Genomic DNA, 18,370 nt, shown 5'->3' on the forward strand with positions numbered 1-18,370 from the left:
TTTAGTTATCGGGCCCATTGCAGGTCTACGCAATCTGATATTATTTGAATATGTATTTATAAAGGAAGATGACGCGTTAACACGGTTGTTGATTGATAAGCGTGAGTCTATCTGGGTAACGGGTAATAATCCGCCACATAAACATCTAGCACTTCCAAATTTAATTTCATAACATGTTAATCGATGATTCTCATCTTGATTAAGAAAAACATATATCGATGTTACTATTTCTACGGAGCACTAGATGATTGACGGTAATCCCTTCAAAGTGTACTATGAACGCCAGCGAAGCACACGAATCATTTTAAGGATTGATAACTTGATATTTTGATTCGAGGAGTACGAGTTGTTGATTAGATTCGAACCTCAGCCCATAGAGCAAAGACCATTGGCTAATTAAGGTCACGTGAAAATGGATAATTTATATTTAACATTAATTCAATGATTCTACATACATATATTCCTCAACACCTTTGTGAAAAAAATTATCCACGGGTTTCTAAAATATTGCATTTTTCCACTATTTGACAATCTCTGCAGTATGCAATCCTTACTTCGAATTAAATACTACGATCAGAATTACAATTTCATAACCTTGTTTATCAACTCTAGGTGACAGTGACCAAATGATAATTGAGAATAATAAAGAATATTGTTTCTGAAGTATACTTCAGAAACAATATTGCTTGGGGTATGTTTTCGATTGAATTCGATTAATTCGCCATATAAAACAAAAGCGATCAGACCATTTTAGTACCCCGATAATACGGATTTAGGCACGGGTATTTGTGCGGGCATCATCATCTCCATATACACATGATAAATTATTGCTGGAGATTTATAATAAAAGTCAAAGCACTGATGCAGCATTGTAGTAAAGATTGACTGTTTATTTCCTGACGCCCGTTATTGCCTATAGGCCTACACAAGAATGGAGATCAGATGAAATGAAGTCCTGTCATTCAACCAAACGGATATTCAATTAATTTCGTTAATAAAGAAGCAAACAAAACTAAAGAAATAAAATCATTTCTTTGACAGAATTTGAACTTGGACCTTGAATGCTTTGTTTTGCACACACCCAGCTACTAACAAAATAAACAACAGTCTGTATTGCCTATTGATTCATTGCGCATGTAGTGACGTCATTGTAGTGTATAATACTATTTCTCGTGGTTTTTATTGGGAGGTTGGAAAATAAATGCGCTTACACTCTGCAAATATGTTTTATACTCTAGTCTATCAAGCATCAGAATTTGATAAAGTAACTTATCTATAATAATTGTGACTTTCATAATTACGGAACTTTGTTCCAGGTTTTGGAACCTAAAATTTCGATTGTTATAATATGTTTAAAAAGATGTATAGTGTACAACCCACTGATTAATGAGGTTTCAATTTAGGTTTATATGCAGTGGACCTAATAATAGTAATACATAAGATAGAATAGTTTTTTTTGGAGTTTTTCTTTTGGATTCCGACATTCCATGTCAAAATGAGTTCCCGGAACTCACTGTTGCTGGGTTTTTGGAAACGCTTGCCATCGAGGATGGGAATTTGATTATACTGGTGTGCTTTTTGTGCAAATCAATGACATAATAACCCAACATCGCCAATTCTAAGCGGGCTTGAAAATGAGGTTAAGTGGTTCCCGTGGCTTCAATTCAAAGAAAACAGGTTTTCATCTACTTCAAATTTAAGCCGAAAACAGGGAAATTAACTGTATTTTCCTTATTTGTCGCATACATGCTTTATTCGGGTTTTTTTTACCAGGGGCCTTTACCTTGGGGTATATTTAACTAGGGGATTTTTACTGAAAGGGACATTTACGGGGCGAGGTTTTACCCGATCACATCGATTATTGAATGACATGTTCGATAAGATCATGACAGAAACTGGTATCACTAGTACAATTTGATAATTTTCGCTATTCGGGTGGTTATGTGGATTATTGGCGATACCGTTGGTAACTGACTAGCTATTTGTATCACTGATCGGACTGTGAAAATATGGCTTTGACAAAACCACAACGAGAAATGAATCACACGCAATATTTAACTCGGAGACAAGCTTAACCATGGAATCAGTAACGTCTTTTTCAGTCCATGGCTATTGGAAAAATCAATGAGAAATACTGCCTCCGACTGCCTCCGATTTTTATGACGAAAATATATGAATGAATTCCGAACAGAATCAAATCAGGTTGTTCTTGGTATTGTGTATACATTTCATTTAGTGGATATTTCAATTAATTCGTGTAATTAGGAAAAACTCGATCCAATAATGGGTTTTTCTTTCGGTTTTAAGTAATTTACAACTTTTACCAAATACGGACTACATGGTTTGACATTCAAACCAGTGATCGGCCTTACGATCGGCCTTTCGTAGAATCCCCCTGAAGGTCACAATTTTAGTAATTTGACCTTGGGAGGTTTAAACCTCCCGAATCCAATTAGCAAAGTATCGGTCCTCTTTTTCGGCGACAATAAAAGTCCCATGCGCGTAACTTTCTATTGTGCGCCTGCCGCGTTTTGGGCACGAGTAGCTTACATAATCTCAATTGAAAGTTGAGATCACAGGCAGATATTGAGTTCTATGGGCCACACATTACATCATAAATTGGTCAGCAAATAAAGTGTTTTGTGGTATAAATGACATGTTTGTACTATTTTACGCTGTAAATTTATCATTTTTCAGGACTTAAGGACCAAAAATCGACGATACAAACTGAGAAAGTATAAAAAAAATTGAGAACGCAGTACAAGTATATTTAGTACATTCGCATACCTGTCATTGTCATCGCAGTGGTGAACTAATAACTCAACTTTTTTACACAATACCTCGGCTGTATTCAGTGTACGACCGAAAAAAGTAATCTATTTGGGTCAGTCCTTAACCGAAATTCAGAAATTATTCAGGTGCTATCGAGACATATGACATAATTTGCACAAGGCCCCAGTTCGACTTGATAAGTAGGAGTAATATGACTGCGGTACGAAACTCTGGCTCATTCGAAAATATAGCAACTCAGAACGAAGTAGAGCCGTCTCAGGGTGAGTTCAAATGATTCTATATATAGACTTGTTTGTTTTTTTTTAGTATAAGTTAATTACCGTTGTGAAATTATATACATTACAAAATGATTCGCCACCGCGCACGAATGCACATTTTAGGCGAAATTTACAAAAAGAACGAAAACAAAATGAGTAATAGGAAATGTGTTGTTTCATACCAGAGGTCGAGAGGTCGAGACACCACTCATCACCACAAGTAATTTTTTTTCCTTATAAATGGGAGATAGAAAAGCATTCTTAGCAACAATAAATAACAGAATTAAACCAGCAAAAAAACAATTTGAAATAAAAAAGTTAGTTGATGTTACAAAAGAAATTGAACATAAAATATTGAAATTAGAAAAGATAAAAACTAAATATGGAGAGAAAGTATCAGCGAATTTAAGCTACTGTAATGTTAGTACATCGCGAGAATTTAAAGTATTTTTACCTGATAAATGGCCTTCATTGAGTACAGAGGAATTAAAAGATTTAGAAGGATTTAAAATAATCTATCATGGAAAAAATGAAGACGGTCATCATGATTTAGAAATTGTTGATTAAATAAAAAATAAAAATAATGAATATCTAGAATCCAAAATGACCTTAATCGTTTTACGAACAACTATAATCATGCCAGCCAAACATGTTATTATAAGAGAGTAGTACTTCATTTGAATATTGATCGATCAAACAGGTGTTGCAATTCAACGTTGTTGTTATATTAGATAGCTAGCAGTTATATAATAAGCACGTAATACATACAACACACACAGGTTACATTCTCTCTCTCGTGATTAAAAGGAATTCAGTTTTCTAGGTAAGTTTTAGCAAAACCACCCGACTTGACTCGCAGAGTTTTTAGGGGATAAGCATCCCGTTATTCAGAGGCGCCACAAGATACCTATCCCCAAGCATTTCTACTTACACCCCTGTGACCCACACCTCACCAATTCTCCTTCAATGGTTGACAGGAAACACATTATATTAAAGGCGCCTAAAGTCTATCCCAGTAGTTATGACCGCGGTGCATCAAAGAGACGGGATCCCTGTGGTTTCTATCACTCAGCCTTACGAGTAATTGAGGTCAAGCGACTACTGCATTCAAGAGTGAATAATATACCATCAACTGGCCATTCATTAAAGTATATAAAATTCTAATTTTCATAATTTTACAAAATCCTTTCTTGAATTTTGAATTTCATTTTGGGAATAATCATGTCATCTGGCAAATTCAATCTGATTGATTTTGTACATCTATAAACTCTTCAGAGTGTGAGCATATATAATCTGGAATTATCTCATGAGTCGAGTGTTGTTGTTTTGCTTGAAACACCATCTAAATATAATCTTTCAACTTGGAAATTGGTTTTGACACTACATAATGTAAACTCTGACTTTAGCATCCAGCGAAAATATTCACTCTTGAGTGCAACAAGACTTCAAAACTGAATTTTCATTGCTCATTACTTCATTTTCTTGGATTAAGTGTGGAAAAGTTTTGCTCTTTATTCACTCTTGCCTGTAACCATAGTAACAAGCAGCTGGGGTCCAGGGAGTCAGCGATGCTCATGGTGAGTTTGACCACTTTAAGCTGTCAGTATCAATTGAATTGTTGTTGATACTGGCTCTTTGAGAGTAAAATGCCGCGGTCATAACCACTGGGATAGACTTTAATGCATTTCCTATCAACCCCTTACCCCCGAAAGGAGGATCGAAAGTCGAAACTGAAGGAGAACCACGGAGGGTGGACAAAGGTGCATTTTCGAAATGCCCCTGCAAGCCAAGCCCGGCGGCACTCCAGTGGTCGAATGAATTGCCTTATATACTTAGCTAAAACACCTAAGTAAATGTTGTTGGTGTTTACTAAAGAAATATGTGAAATTTGAAATTATAAATTATTCTGAATGAAAAGAATATAGGAATGAAAACTGATAAATGAATTATGGATTTTTAACTTAATTATGTTATAATTTGTAATCAAATTAGTCATCAATTATCCATGTTAATTAATTAACAAATTCAAATTCAAATATTCATTTTAGCATCACACCCAGTGCTGCCATCTTTCAATTTAAGAAAAAACTAATAATAAGAAACGACTGTAATACAATATTCAAGTAAAAACTTCAAATTAAAAAACAAAATAAATTAATAAAAATAATGAATATCTAGAATCCGAAATGACTTATCTGGACAGTTCAATTGCTCCGCATAGATAGACAAAAGTAGTGAGATATTCAATTAATTGGAAAAAATTAATTTTTTTGCTTTTTTTCTAAAATATTAATCCATTTTTTTATTGTCAATTTTGGAATTTCAGAAGTATTTTCATTTTTGATAGAAGTTGTTTCAGAATTATAAATATCATGAATTTTATTTGATTTCTTATACCAATTCTTATACCAATTCAATTTGAGTTCTCGGTTTTTTCTTCACAGTTAATTCCTTCACTTCTTCCACCTCGCTCATTTATTATAGAAAAATTTTTACTTTCAATATTTGAAAATGTTATAACTCCAGTTGATAATAATGTCATAAATCCGCCTAATTGAAATGATAAATATCCAATCCATTTATTTAATTCAGTCATAACTAAATAATCATTTTTTAAATCGGAATATAATCTATTTTCATCCTCAATTGGTAGTATATAATTACATAATTTACTATAACCTTTTACTACATTTTCTGATATCGCGTCATTAATTCTAGCTGTTCTCGCGGTTTCATAAATCTTAAATAATCTAATAATTTCATCTGATTTCATTGTATCTAATTCATTATAAGTTAAATTTTAACCGATAAAATTTTTACATTTTCCAGATGCTATTAATATTTCTAATTGATGTTTATAATAAAGATAATATTCATAATTATTATTTATTGTAACATTATTTAAAGCACCATCATCTGGAGTTAATTTTGTTTCTGTTATTCCTAAATCATCTAAAGTTTTTTCAATTGGAACATCACCATTTTTAGATTTTATTTTCTTTTCACCACCTCTTTATATAACAAACAAATTAGTTGTGTTGTTGCAACTAGAATTCAACTAGAATGTAACTATAATTCAACTAGATTAACAAGCTAATTGAAATATTGTTGTTTTTATTTATTTCTTGTTAAATCTAGTTGATTTTTGTTCCAACTACCAATAACTAGAATTCAACTAGAATGTAACTAAAAATATACTAGATTAACAAGCTAGTTAAAATATTGCTGAATTTTATTTGATTTTTGTTTCAAATACCAATAACTAGAATTCAACTAGAATGTAACTAAATATGTAACAGATTAACAAGCTAGTTGAATTTAAATAAATTCATATTTAAATGGGTGTTGTAATCTGAATAGTAATTTTGATCTTTTATTATTTTTCAATTTATCCATATATTCATTATGTAAATCATGTGGAATAATATCGTTTTCCTCAAGTGCATTTTTCATCGATTTTCTATCTTTATTGTAGAATAAAACTAGAAATCTAATGTTTTCTCTAAAGTCTTTAACAATTGAATTATATTTTTGATTTAAAACCCAAGTTCTTATCCCAAAATGTCTACCAGAAAAAGCTAAATAACATAACTCACTCTCTCTAATTTTTGAATCATGTAAATTTGTGCAATCATCTATAATGAATAATGTATTTGATCCTTTATAAATATCTATTGCTATTTTAATATAATTATCTAAATTTTCTTTTACTGTTTTAGGATCTAATATAATAAATTTATTATTTCTAGTAATATTTCCATCATAAGTTTGATTAAATTCATATGTTGGACAAAATAATACTATATTATCAAAATAGTTTTCATAAACAGTTTCTAATAAATTTAATATAAAATAAGTTTTTCCACAATTTTTTACGCCAGAAATTAACATATTATGAGGCTCAAATATAAATAATTCCTTATTCATTTATATATTTTTAATTTTACTTGATAATATCCCTTCATTGAATTTATCTGGCCATCCAACCCATTTTACTAAAGAATATTTTTTTCTTTTAATGGTTTTTGTTTTCAATACTTTTTCAATTTTATATTCTTGTTCTAGATTTTCAGTAGTTAAACTTAATTCTTCTTCGTAAAAGTAGCCATCAACTTCTTCACCATCTAAATCTTCTAATTTATAGACATATGGTTTTGTTGTTATTACCTTTTTTATTTCATATATTTCCCTAGTAAAATTTCGATCGTATCCTTTGTCAAATATCTTTTTATACTAGAAATTCTAACATTTTGACCAACTTTAAATTTAGGTTCACCAAAATCATCTACAAGAAATGCTCCATATAAATTATTCCAAACAATTTCAGCATTTTCAGGTTTTCTAGCATCAATAGGTTTCATTACAATAGAAGAATGATAAGAATTATTATATCCTTCTATCAATTTTGGTAAAACATCAATCCATTTAAAAGTATTATTTGCTGTAAAATATTTCCACATTCTTGTTCTTAATGTTCTATTAAATCGTTCAACAACTGCTGCTTTTTTATCCGATTTTGTTGAAAAATATTTGATATTATGATTATCTAAGAGTTCATGAACAAGTGAATTATCAAACTCTTTTCCATCATCAAATTGTATTTTTTCTGGTTTCAGTTTAACATCCGAAAGAAATTTTCTTAAAACATGCGATGTTTGTACAGCATCTTATCTATAAAGTGGGAAACTCCATACATAACGACTAAAAATATCAATTATTTTCAATATCCACCAATATTCATCATAATCTTTCTCAACATTTTTCATATCAATTAAATCTCCTTGCCACTGTTGATCTACATAACTAACCATAGTTTTACGAGTTTTATATTTTCTAACAATTTTTTTATGTGTTGTATATGTTGGGTGTTCTAACATAAATTCATTTATATCTTTATATTTAACTAAATTTTTTGTGGGATTATCTTATCTAATTTATCTTGTTTTACTTGACGCCATATATTTTTGGTAGAAGAATAAGCAACCGAACTCTCAGGGTTGTAATATAAATTTCTTAAATATTGTTCTTTAGTATAAGGAGTTTTTTTACCGACCATTTAATTTTAACTTTATATTTCTAATATTGAGTATCTAATTGTGAATTTACAATATTTAATTGTGCGTCAGATATAATATAAATGTGCATTTTAGAATTTAAGCTTCCTTTTTTCTTTTTCATGAATAATTGTATTCCATCTTTAGTGTTCTGTAGTTTTTTCCCAGAACCATGTAATGAATTATCCTCTGTTGTTCTAAAATCTAACCATAATGCATATTTATTACCGGTATAATAATCAATTTGATTAATATTACAATTTTCAGATGATTTCACTTTTTCATTCATAAAATGTTTTCTAATTTCTGGCCATTGATCTATCATTCTCATTCCTTGACAAAATATTTTATTTGCTATTCCTTCGATAGTTATTTCTACTTTTGTTATTTCAGGGTTATAATAATTATCTACCTTTATTGCGCCATTAGAATATGTTGCAATGGTAAAAAATATTAATATACCTTTAATAGATCTTCCTGGGAAGTTAATATTCTCATTAATTATTTCATCATTTGCATTAATAGTTCCAGTTAACTTTTAATCTATTAATATTATAATCATATGATTTTAATAATAATTTAATTTCTTCTTTTTGTAATTCTAAATTATCTTTTAAATTATTAATTTCTTTTTCTAAACGTAATTCATTTTGCCTATATTCCATTTCATCAATTACTTGACGATCAAGATCAGACTTTAATTGTTCTATTTCTTTATTTTTATCAGTTAATTCTTTTTCTAAAGTTCTAATTTTAATATCTCTTATACTTTTATTATGTGCAATTTTATCAGCTTCATTTCTTATACTAATAATTTCTCTAATTGCTTCATCAGAAAATATATTTAAATCTTCTAATTGTTGATCTGTTGCATCAATTAATCCATTCGGTAAAAGTTTTTCAATTGGAACTTTATTTGATTTAAGTTTACTAGTTTTGGAAGTTATATTCTGTTCAGAAGTTGTTTCTGTTTCTGATTTCTTTTTGATTATTTCAAATAATTCATTAATTCTTTGTTTAAATACGTCTATATCATTATCAGTTAATTCTTGTTTTATAACACCAGTTATAACATTACTATTACTAATTCTTTTAATTCTATCTGGATCTAAATCACTCAAAGTTGATTTTGTTAATATTTTATTTTTTATTATTTTTATAAGTGATATCAATATAGTAATCACCTTTCAAATGATAATACCATTTACCATTATTTATAAATTTTAATTGATCTGCTAAAGGCCCAACGTCTTCATCATTTATGTTAAGTTTAGAATTTTCAATTATATGTTCTAATTTAGGTATTTTGTTTAAATTATCTAAATCTTGTTTTACTAAATATGGGTCTAAATTTTCAGGATTTAATTGTGATTCTGCATTTTTAATATAATCAGGTATATTTAAATTATTATTATGTCCTGGCTCATTACCGTCATTAAAACTTGTTCCACTAAAATCAGGTTGTTGTTCATCAGTTATGCCAGGTTCATCAAAATTATCCATTCCAATATCTTCTCCACCTTCTACATCCATTTAAATAATAAAAAAATTTAAATTTAAAATATAATATTCCTCCGATTACAATTCCTATACAAGTTAAAGCTAATTTAGTATTTTCATGGAATTTATTATCATTATCATTTTTAATTATATCATGTTGAATATTATCAGTTTTAATATTTTCTGATGTATTATAATCCGGTTTAGAATCATTATTTAATTTAATATTCTTAGTTTTAGTTTCTGTTGATTGAATATGTTTTTTATTTTTTTCACCTTCCATTAATTTTGAAGCAGTAATAATCTTTTTATTTATATCATTCAATCCAAATGAATTATTTATTGTTGCAGTTTTAATTAGATTATTATAACCAATTATATTTCCCATCTTTAATACTAAATCATTAGAAATTATTAATAGATTAGGACCTATACAATAATTTAATCTAATATGTGATTTATCTAAATAATTTTGATATCTTACAATGTTTTCTGGAATCGATCGATTTTTAACATTATGAATTGAATCTTCAAATAATACTTTGAATTGTTTCTGCGCATCAAATGAAGTGTTATCATTTCCAATTATTGGGGATCTTGTTTCAACTTGCGCACCTAAAATACATATCAAATAAGTTCTAATTGATTGATTTATTCTTTGTATGCCAGCTTTAGTAAAACCTTCACTATTTTCTAAAATGGAATTAACCCAACCATTATTGTTTTGTTGTTGTATATTATTATAATATTTAGGTAATTCATACCAATTTAGTGTTCTTATATCTGAATTTGTCATTATTTCCCAAATTCGTTAGTATATAATATTCCTAATCCACCCATTGTTCCAATTTTTGCTCTAAAATCCTTATTTGAATTAATATTAAATTCATTACGTATTTTATAAAACTCAGAAAAATTAATATTATTATTCAATTCTTTAAAATATTTTGAACCTGGTAAAGGACATTCTAATTCATCTAATATTAATTTTATTTGAAAATAAGTATGAAATCTAAAAAGTGATAAAATCAATGGTAAACTCGGTTTATTTAAATGATCATTCCAACTAATTCCACATCCTGTTGTTGCGCAATAAACAGCAAAATTTAATTGGTTCTGCCAATACTTCATATTAGATTTTAATAACCATTGTTTTGCCTCATTTAAATTTTTGAAATTAATTTCATAAACATTGAATATATTTTTCCATCTTTACATGAAAATTATTACTTTCAGTAACAGAAATATATAAATCAATTAATGAATTTAGAGCTTCATTTCTATATGAAATATCTTTATTAAAATCTATTGCAGGAATATTATATTTAATTGATTTATTATATTGGAAAGCTTTTGGAAAACTATCTACCATTTATATAATTAAAAAATTAATAATTTATTAATTCTTTGAATAATTTATCTTGTTCTTCAACTGTTATATGGCCATTTAAACTTATTATATAATCTAGTGTATTCTTTAATTTATTAATTTCTTTATTACTTTTTATATTTAATTTTGAACTTATACCAGTTAAAACACTTGACGATAATCCTAACACACCAATTGATACAGCTAAAGGTGTAAATGGTGAAACTATTGCTAAAAATGTTATTACAGAACTAATTGTAACCGAACCACTTATAATCAAATAATATATAATTTTACTTTTTAAATATTTTTTCTTTTTTATCTTTAAGTCACTTTCAAATTCTAATATTTGTTTTTCTAAATATATTTTTAATTCAGTTTTATTTATATGATGAGGAATAATATAAATATTATCATCCATTTATTTAGCAAAAAAATTACTAATTAGTAAACTTATAAGCAACAAATATAACAATAACTGTTCCACCTAAAATCCATATTATTTCATATTTCTGTTGTTCTTTACTCGGGGTATAATAATCTGATAATTTTGGTTTGTATAGACGTAATTTTTCTTTATTGGTTACCGCGTTATATAAACTCATTGCATCATCAACTGATTGAAAATCTCTATGTGAAATCTTCTGATCATATAATTCCTTGTTAATATAATCCATATACTTTTGCCTCTTTTCTCTATATTCTTCTGCAGCTTTATTGTATTTCTCTAATGCTAAGTTATGCCTTTTTTGTTCTGTTAATGATCCATTTTTATCAATATGCTTAAATAAATAACCACCACCAGTAAATGCTAAAGCGTTAACAATTGCTGATACTATAATAGTTATAACTGCAGAAGCCATTTATTTAGTAAAATAATTACGCATTTATATAGGAGGAATATATTTTTGTTTTTCCAAATAATCAATAGTTAAATTAGATAAAGTAACTGCTAATGTTAATTTTCATTGATACCAAATCTATCAACATTAACACTTCCCATTTTAAATACTTTTTTTAATACCGTTGAATAACCAACAGTTCCAACTGATAGTAATGCTCCATTATATAATCCAGTTATTATCCACTTATCATCACTCATTTATTAATCAAAAAAATTACAATCTTCAAAATATTTAGTTAACTTATTTATGATTAATTCAACATTTATTTCATTACTAGTTTCATTTGTATATATTTCAATTATTATTTTTTCAATATCTTCTATGATAAAATCTTCATCTAATTCATAAAATCTTAAAGATTCTCTAATTAAATTAGTAATCTTTTGTACATTTAAAGTTTCTTTATCTATTGTTGTTTCATACTCAAATGTTGTTTTATTAGAAAATGCAATATTTTTAATATGTATAATTACATCAGTAATGTTAAATTTCATTTCTTTCTCATGTTTAAAATCAAATCCAAAACATATACTCGGTCCAACAGTTATATTCATTTATATAATGAAAAATTTACTCTTTACATCTTAAAACTAATTCATAAATTACGGGAAAGTTATTTAAATCAATTAAATAACCATTATGATTTCTTATTTCTAATTTGAAATTATTGAAATGTGGAATACATGGTTTAAAATCACATTCAGCTAAATTATAATTTATTTGCGCTCCAAATTGTTTAACATTTTTTCATGGTAAAATATTTAATACACAAGAATTACAAGTTATATCTTTAGTTGCTTCAAATGTTTTTGTAGGATCAATTAAATTGCAATAAATATAAAAATTTGTAAAAGGCATTAAATTTGATCTACCTTCTGCGTTTACTGTAACAATATCTGGGTTAATTCCTAACAGTTTAGCTAAAGGTTTTCTTACTGTAAATTTAAATTGTTCTTCATGAGCTAACCTAATCTTTATTTTATTAGAACTATCACTTTTTGAAAATCTAATACTAAATCCGGAATCACTTCCTAATTTAGCTCGAGCTTTTCTATTAATTTCTTGTGCTAATGTATCTAAATTATATAATCCTGGTTTTAAATATATAAAAAACCATTTATTCCTTTTTTTTGTAAAAGATTGAAAAAATTAAATGTTCTAGACTTTTATCCGATATATTGTAAAATGAGTTACATAAACTTATATTTACTACTTTTAAATCAACACAATTCTTAAATTCTCTATCTAATTGTATTAGTAAATTATGTGATTTATAATTTGAAAGTTTTCTAGAATCAACAAATATTCTGTATTCTTTTAATTCTACCATTTATTTATAACATAAAAAAAATTACCGCTCATCACTAAAAATTAATTTTAATAAATTTTTTCCTTAATAAATGGATGAGAAGATAGCATGCGAAATTTGTGGTGAACTTCTAAGAAAAAGTAATATGGCTCGACATATGAAAAAACATGATGAAAATTATAAACCCCCTAAACTAAACTGCCCAAAATGTTATAAATTATTTTCAAGAAATTATGATAAAAAAACATTCAGAGAAGTGTAAAATTAATGGCGTAACGGCTAATGTTGATAGTAACGAAAGTAATAGTAATTCTGTTGAAGTTGAACCTGAAATTATTTGGAAAAGACCTTTCTTATTCTATGACAAGGATAATATAAAAGATCATTTCTGCGAGCCTTGTCGAATGAAATTTAGGCCTGAAAATATAGAAGATTGGGAGAATCATCAATTTCATAAAGTACATATAGATAAAATTTCTAATAAATTTGAAACTGAATACAATAAAAGAAAAAATATTTTATTAGAAAAAATAAAATATGAGAAAACGTTACCAGATAATAAAGAAACAGTTGAAAAGTTAGAAAAACAATAGAATGAATTAACAAGAAAAACATATTATTGTAAATATTGTAAATTGATTATTACAACAAGTAATTTAGATCTACATAATAGAACAATAAAACATAAAGAAAACGTTAGAAAATACCAAGAGCTTAATGAAGATCTATTATCAAGCTATGATAGAAAAAATGCCCACAATGTATTTATGAGTACTTAAGACAAAAAGGTCCTGTGATATTTTGTAATGAATGTGGATGGCAAAAAGAATTTATGGGGTGATGAAAAAACTAGAAATATTCTTATAGAACCAAAATTAAATTATCTAGATGAAATATTTAAGATATTTTCTATGGAAGATCATACACCAGAATATATGCAATGGCTTGAAAAAATGAAAATAATAGAAAATAAAAATGGTGAAATAACTAAAAAAGATATTATAAAAACAATAATTCCATTAACATTTAACACAAAAGAAAAGAAAATGTATTTATATTTATTATTTAACGATTATTATTATTATGAAAAACCTAAATTAACAGAAGAAGATATGGAAAATATAAAAAAAACATTCAAAAAAATATTAATGTATCATTTGGAAAATAGAATAACAGATTCAATTAATTATGAATTCTTTTTAAATAAGATTGTGAATTATTTAAACATCGATATTATAATTCCATTTGATGAATTAACAAACAAAAAGAAAACAAAGAGAGCGAGATGAAATGTGGCACAATATAACACGTTATTTAAATGAGAAAAATGAAATGGAAGAACCTAAACAAATTATACAAAAACAATTGAATGAAAGAGAAGAAACCAGTAGCGATTTCGAGTTTGATGATATTGATCCATTTTAATAACCATAAGGTAATTTTTTTATACCATCATCTAAAATATGCCTTTTATCATCAAATGGATTCAAACTAGTTTTTTCAACTTCATTAATGTACATCTCGTGATCTTCTGATCTTAAACAATTCATTTTGTGTTTCATTACAATTGAGTTATATAAACACTTTATATAATCTTGAAATTCGATATGTTTATCAACCACATGTTTTGTTATTCCTTTTAACTTTTTAGCTTCATGATCTTTTAATCTATAACTATACATTTTACTTCTTATCCCAACAAATTCAATCATTTCATCACCCCCTAATTCATCTTTAAATTTACCAGGAATCTTTTTATTATCATTGCTAAATAGTTCATGATCTTTGGGATAATTGCTAAAATCAAAATGATGTTTTAATGTTTTTATGTCTTTTGTTATGTCATTTGTCTTGATTTTTAGTATGTACGCATCAGTATTGAACGCAATTAATGGAAATCCACAGTTAAATGTACGATCTTCAGTTGATAAATCATAACATAATCTGTTGGGTTATATATTTCAAATAAATCTTTAACTTCTTCTGTTACCTCATTTTCTACATGGCTCAAATTAAAGCAATTTGGTTTAGATTTAATCAATCCAATATTTATATTAAAACCTAATGAATTGCATAATATATTCAATCCTGATATAGCAACTTTTCCTTTTTGAACTAAAGATATCGTTTTGCGGTTTTTGAAACTTCTTGAACCATCTGCAGCATAGAACGCAATGAAGAACCACTTTCTTAAATTATTTTTTGCATTTAATACATAATCTGGAACTATCTTTTCTTTTGTTGAAGTATTACTTTTCACTATTGCATGAATATAGAATTCATCATTATATTTTATAGCAAAATCTTTAGGATTATTTACAAGTATTCTATAAACTGCTGATGATTTCATAACATCCATGATTCTAAATGTTTTATGTGAATAAACTTCTTCACAGAATTTCTTAATTCTTTCTAATAATTTTAAGTCTTGATTGCATAAATACCAAAAATATTTATTACCCCAAACATAATTATACACACCTGCTGAACCATTACCCATGAAAAATCCTTTGATAAAATATTCTTTTTCTTCTAATGTTTCGGGTTCTATATTATAAATATTATCAATAATTTCATCGAATGACATATGATTCATTCTTTGGAAAAATCTTATATGTAATAATTCATCTCCAATTTTTATATCAGTTGGTTTTCTTTCATCACCATTTCGTTTAATTAAACTATGATCTTCTGTAACATCTACAAACCCTAATTTAGTTCTAACTCTATAGATTTTCTTATTTGTTTTATGTCTAATAATATTCTTTAATTTTTTCCATCCATTTCTTGTCCAAACATCCATTAAACCATTTATTTGTATTAATTCTTTTTCACCGTATGAAATATAACATTCATTTTGTTTTGGAATTATTTCTGAAATTCTTCTTATCAATATTTTATCATTACATTTTAATAATATTGGGGTGTCCCAAAAAGTGGTTGTAAAACATTATAATAAAAATCATACATTAATAATTTTGATACGTCTAAAACAGTTGAACCAATGAATATAGGTTTATTAAATTTCATTGACGTTCTTTTTAATTTAACTGCTGTTAAATAATCTTCAAATCTTTTATTTCCTAAATGTCTAAGACTTGATTGTAAATGTCTTAATCTTTCAGAATTATTTACTAATTCAATATCATTTCTATTTCTAATATTTTCACATGTTTTACCATAAAAACTATTATTCATTAATTTGAAGAAATATTTTTCAAAATCTGTTTTTGATATGGTTCTCTGTTGAGTATTAAAATCTATATATTTTTCTAACCACTTCGATTGATTAAATTCAATATATCTATGTACTTTCTTTAATTTCATTCCTTGTTTAAGATAAAATTTTAACATTCTATAATGAACAATATAATTGTATTTATTATTTTGAGTAAGTATTAATTTTTCTGTAAAAACATGATCTTTCGGTTCTATTTTCTTCTGGTATTCACTTAAATAACTATCATCTACGACTTAATGTTCTCGGCAATAAGGTAAGTTTCTTGTTTTAAACTTTATATCTTATGGAATACCTCAAGGGCCATACGACTTACGAGTTACGTTTTACGACTTACGAGTTACGTTTTACGAGTTATAATTTACGTTTTACGAGTTACTTATACACTTCCATCAATACGTTACGACTTCCGATTTACGACTTACGTTTTACGACTTACGTTTTACGAATTGCACGTTTTTCACTAATTGGCTTCGGATATCCGAAGCGCGTAATTCAAAGAACGGGTTTCAAAATGAAGTCGAATTGTCATTTCAAACAGCATAATAAGAGTAATTTATTGTACATAGTGAATCAATCTCGACTGCAGTGGTCTATTACAGGGCAGAAAACCTGCGCGTTGGCCATCTGCTGTGCGAACCTTCTCAAAATCTATTAAATGCTGACAATACATTTCACACTGACTGATGACTGCCCCGTTACGTGCACGATGATTTTAATAGACGATATTTCAATAGATCTTAGCTGGAAATAATTTTAATAATTAGAACAAGATTCATCAATTTAGAAAAAATGTATTTATTTTTTGAAAACACTGGGCTGCATACGGCCATCCATCATCGTTACAGTTATTCGTCTAATAATTACACCCACACAGTGAAATGCCTACCACGTGGCCACTGTCCTTGAACTCTTGCGAACCGAAACTCCAACACTCGTAAATCGTAACTCGTAATTCGTAAAATGTATTTAAGTTGTAATTCGTAACTCATAAAACGGAAGTCGTAACGAATATTCAAGGAAATGTATAAGTAACTCGTAAAACGTAACTCGTAAGTCGTAAAACGTAACTCGTATGGCCCTTGAGGTATTCCATAATATTTTCAGGATATTCTAAATCAACTACAAAGAAATAACCAATTGGTGCTTCATCTTTTAAACTCGCAATTGCGCTTTCCCAATCAGTTTTATCACCATTTTCAACTTCTGTTAATATAAAATTTTTTTATGGTTGAGGTTGCATCATTGCCCAACCATATAAATTATTGGCGTCAATATATAATAATTCATATTCATCATTTGCTTTAAAATATCTATCTCCCATAACACCACTAATTCCACCTCTAATTGATTTTTCAAATAATAAAACCATGTCTGGTTCTTTTAATAAATCTAATTCTACATTTGTATATTTTAAACCACATTGCCAGGTTAAACGAGGACTAGAGTAGCAATAACAAGGATCAACATTAAAATGATTCAAATTAACTTCTCTAAATTTTTCAAATATGTCAGCCAATATCATAACATCTGATTTTAAATATAAATCAACTAATTCACCATAATTTTTCATCTTAAAATGGTTCCAAATATTTAATGTTCTATTAAACACTTCATCTTTCACATACTCCTCTTTTGATTGATCATAAAATTGATCTTTTAATAATTATGTTACATTAAAATCATTGTCTGTTTTATAAAATGGATAAGGAATTGCACCTTTATATCTCAATAATTTAAAATCTTGTTCATTTGGATAAAAATATTGAGTTATCATAAAGTCATTATCAACTAAACTTTTTGATAAATTATCTAATGAACTTGCTAGAAATCTATAAGAATCTAAAAATCTAATGCAACCAAATTGAAATGAAATATAATTTTCAGATGTTTTAGCTAATATTTTAACATATTTTCTTACATTTACACCATTCATAGCATTATA

General features: G+C 27.3%; 1 protein-coding gene across 2 annotated transcripts in view; it reads left to right on the forward strand.

Annotated features, from left to right (window-relative positions):
• Positions 1-2,975: 2,975 nt before the first annotated feature.
• LOC141914079 (uncharacterized) overlaps positions 2,976-18,370 on the forward strand; it is a 58,022-nt gene continuing 42,627 nt past the window's right edge. For both annotated transcript variants that reach the window (XR_012620691.1, XM_074805355.1), the window contains exon 1: positions 2,976-3,053. The gene's annotated coding sequence lies outside the window, so the exon portion shown is untranslated. The remainder of the gene's footprint in view (positions 3,054-18,370) is intronic.

Source organism: Tubulanus polymorphus, chromosome 12 (assembly GCF_964204645.1).
Source record: "Tubulanus polymorphus chromosome 12, tnTubPoly1.2, whole genome shotgun sequence".
Classification (NCBI taxonomy): Eukaryota; Metazoa; Nemertea; class Palaeonemertea; order Tubulaniformes; family Tubulanidae; genus Tubulanus; species Tubulanus polymorphus.